The 4,097-nt window shown below is 40.1% G+C and overlaps 1 pseudogene; it reads left to right on the plus strand.

The window, feature by feature from the left end:
• The first annotated feature begins 1,538 nt into the window (after window positions 1-1,538).
• Window positions 1,539-2,882, plus strand: LOC125410663 (phosphoglycerate kinase 1 pseudogene; annotated as a pseudogene).
• Window positions 2,883-4,097: the final 1,215 nt, after the last annotated feature.

Genomic DNA, 4,097 nt, shown 5'->3' on the forward strand with positions numbered 1-4,097 from the left:
CAGAAGTTAAATTTAATCCATGACATTCAGGGTGGGCAGCAAATAGGCATGACCCTGGAGCTGAGAGCCTACATGTTTAAGACAAAAATCGTGAGGCAGAGAGACTAACTGGGAATGGCATGGACTTTTGCCTCCTCTAACAAGACCATACCTCCCAATCCTTCCTAAACAGTTCCACCAAGTGAGCATGGGGGGGCAACAAGAATTTAAATATATATACCTATGGGATCCATTCCTGTTCAAACCATCATACCTACTGGTTTCCTTCTTTATCAGAACTATTATATTAGTGCTTGTTTTCAAGTAATTCTTATTTTATTTAACAAAGATTTCAGAGCAAGAATTGTGATGGTGACAATTTTATTGCTTATTGTTACTTTTATTTTTCTAGTCATTGCCAAACTTAGAAACTAAACTTTGTTATAAGTGTGTATGTAGGCATACAGACAACTATGGCACATTTACTATAGGTTACCAATGGCAGCTTCAAGCATTTTACCCATAGATAAAGGAAATTACTTTCTGGACATTAGTATTTAATTATGCATTATCCATAAGTGAATATATTAACATATATACACTGCTTTTCACTTAAAATTTATCATTCTTTCATGAATGGGAGTGGTACTCATGAGATACCACCACTTTCTGAGGAGATATTGGAAGTTAACTGTTGTGAGGGTATGGGGGTGGGTTTTTCATATTCTACAGTGGTATAGCCTCTGCTAGCTTAGTCATGCCTCATTAAGTAATTCTCTAGCTATGCTCATAAAAGAGACCCTAGTTAAACTAAGTGGTCAAAAATGACATGAAAGTAAGATAGGGACTGCTTGGGAAGAAGGAGGTCAGCAGCCATGGGATAAGATGAGTTAATGGGAGGTAAATATAACCATGAAACAATGCATGGCATTGCAAGAAAATATTCTCACACAAAATTTTTAAAAACTGATGTCAAAAATACACACCTACTATGACTAAGAAAAATATTCTTCATTTTATGAATTACCAAACCTATAATCCAATTAAGATGCCCAACAGGATTTGGAACCATAATGAAAGGATCAGGCTTCAAACATATAGCAGAGTTCCACATTTGTGTCTTTCCTAAATATCATTTCATGGTAACAAAAGAGCCACAGTCTGCTGCATCTGATCAGTCATGTCTGTGTCTCCTAGGTCATCCAACAAAGCTATTCCCTCAACTAGACAATTTGGAAGACCCATGTGGTACTGACTCAGGCAATTCCCAGTACTCAGGAGGCTAAGGAAGGCATGCCACAAATTCAAGGTCAGTCTGGGATACTTAGTAGATACTTGACCAGCCTGGGATACATCACAATACCCTGTCTCAAAGGCAAAAGTAAAGCCAAAATAAAGCACACATTTGGGAAGTTAAACCACTCATTTTCAGTCTTAATGTTATATAGATAATGGAAATAAAATAGTAACATTAAAATAGGGTAAACATCTTAGCAGAGTTGGAAAAACACTTAATATCTCTAAAATTTTATAAAAACTAAGATAAGCTCTTCCTCAGGACCGAGCCTCTTGATCCTACAATGTTGACAAAATGTCGCTTTCTAACAAGCTGACTTTGGATAAGCTGGATGTGAAGGGGAAGTGGGTCGTGATGAGGGTGGACTTCAATGTTCCTATGAAGAACAACCAGATAACAAATAACCAAAGGATCAAGGCTGCTGTCCCAAGCATCAAATTCTGCTTGGACAATGGAGCCAAGTCAGTTGTCCTTATGAGCCACTTGGGCCGACCTGATGGTGTTCCCATGCTTGACAAGTACTCCTTAGAGCCAGTTGCCGCAGAACTCAAATCTCTGCTGAGCAAGGATGTTCTCTTCTTAAAGGATTGTGTGGGCCCAGAAGTCAAGAATGCCTGTGCCAACCCAGCAGCTGGCACTGTCATCTGTTGGAGAACCTCTGCTTTCATGTGGAGGAAGAAGGGAAGGGAAAGGATGCTTCTGGGAACAAGATTAAAGCTGAGCCAACCAAAATTGATGTTTTCCAAGCCTCACTGTCAAAACTTGGGGATGTCTATGTCAATGATGCTTTTGGTACTGTACACCGAGCCCACAGCTCCATGGTGGGTGTGAATCTGCCACAGAAGGCTGGTGGATTTTTGATGAAGAAGGAGCTGAACTACTTTGCCAAAGCTTTGGAGAGTCCTGAATGACCCTTCCTGGCAATATTGGGAAGAGCTAAACTTGCAAAGAAGATCCAGTTGATCAATAATATGTTGGACAAAGTCAATGAGATGATCATTGGTGGTGGAATGGCCTTTACCTTCCTTAAGGTGCTCAACAACATGGAGATGGGAACTTCTCTGTATGATGAAGAAGGACCCAAGATTGTCAAAGCTCTCATGGCTAAAGCTGAGAAAAATGGTGTGAAGATTACCTTGCCTGTTGACTTTGTCACTGCTGACAAATTTGATGAGAATGCCAAGACTGGCCAAGCTACTGTGGCCTCTGGTATACCTGCTGGCTGGATGGGCCTGGATTGTGGTCCTGAGAGAAGCAAGAAATATGCTGAGGCTGTGGCTTGAGCCAAGCAGATTGTTTGGAATGGACTTGTTGTGGTCTTTGAATGGGAAGCTCTTGCCAAGGGAACCAAGTCCCTCATGGATGAGGTGGTAAAAGTCACTTCTAGGGGTTGCATCACTATCATAGGCGGTGGAGACACTGCCACCTGCTGTGCCAAATGGAGTACAGAGAATAATGTCAGCCATGTGAGCACTGGGGGTGGTGCCAGTCTAGAGCTCCTGGAAGGTAAAGTCCTTCCTGCGGTGGATGCTTTCAGCAATGTTTAGTATTTTCCTGCCTTTTGGTTCTTGTGCACAACCCCTAAGTCAACTTAGTGTGTTCCGTATCTCCATTTGGTGTTAGTGCTAGATTCAGCTAGTGACCGAGATGCAGCACCAGGAACCCTTAAGCAGTTTCACAGCATCTCAGCTCATCCTTACTCCATCAGGATTTGTCTACATCCTTCAAGATCCCATTTAAATCCCATAGTGACTAAAGTCACTGTGCATTCTAGAGTGCATCTATTTATATTCTGCCTGTAAAAGAAAGTGAGCTATAAAAGCTTAGTCCTCTTTGAGTAGCCTCTGGTTGGCTTTGTCACTGTTCATGACTCGGCATGGAAATAAGATAAAATTCCAGCTGTAGATTTGGAGAAGTTGATGATCTATTAATAAAGATGTCCGCCGGAGGGGGGAAAAAACTAAGATAGTAAAGATAAGTGTTTCTAAGTACCTGGATAAGGACAGTACTTTTGAAAATAAATTTGTTTTGTTTGGTGAATTACTTCTTCATCAACAATGCCTACAAATACATGAGGCTCCATTTTATTATGATAAATTGTTTTTAGTACTAGGTATAGCTGATATTGGGGCAATATATTGATGTACTAAATGTAATTGGATAATGCTTTATTCTTTTTTCTTTGTCAAATGACAACATTGTACTAGTTACTGTTTTTGTATTTAATATTCATAATTATTTTACATAGATTCCCCAAAGCAAGTAGTAAAATAGTGAAACAATCATTTTGTTCTATTTTACACTTTTCCTTAATTTTAAATTGTTTTTATTGAGCTACAAATTTTTCTCTGCTCCCCTCCCTTCCTTTCCCCTTTCTTTCTACTCTCTCCCATGATTCCCATGTTCTCAATTTAATCAGCAGATCTTGCCTGTGGTAAGAAGGCCACTTGTTCATTTCTGATCTGCCTAGACTCCTGAAATTACCACACAGAAACTGTATTAATTAAACCACTGTTTGGTCCGTTAGCTCTAGCTTCTTATTGGCTACCTCTTACATATCAATTTAACCCATTTCTATTAATCTGTGCTTCGCCATGAGGCTGTGTCTTACAGGGTAAAGTTCTAGTGTCTGTCTCCGGTGAGGCTACATGGATTCTCTCTGACCCTGCCCATTTTTCTCTCAGCATTAAGTTTAGTTATCCCCACCTTGATTTGTTCTACCCTATCAGGCCAAGCCAGTTTCTTTATTAACCAATGGTATTCAGAGCATACAGAGGGCAATCCCACATCACTTGCCTTTTTCTACTTCCAATGTAGATTG

The sequence above is a fragment of the Myodes glareolus genome, chromosome X, assembly GCF_982192425.1.
Source record: "Myodes glareolus chromosome X, mMyoGla1.1, whole genome shotgun sequence".
In the NCBI taxonomy this organism is placed as follows: Eukaryota; Metazoa; Chordata; class Mammalia; order Rodentia; family Cricetidae; genus Myodes; species Myodes glareolus.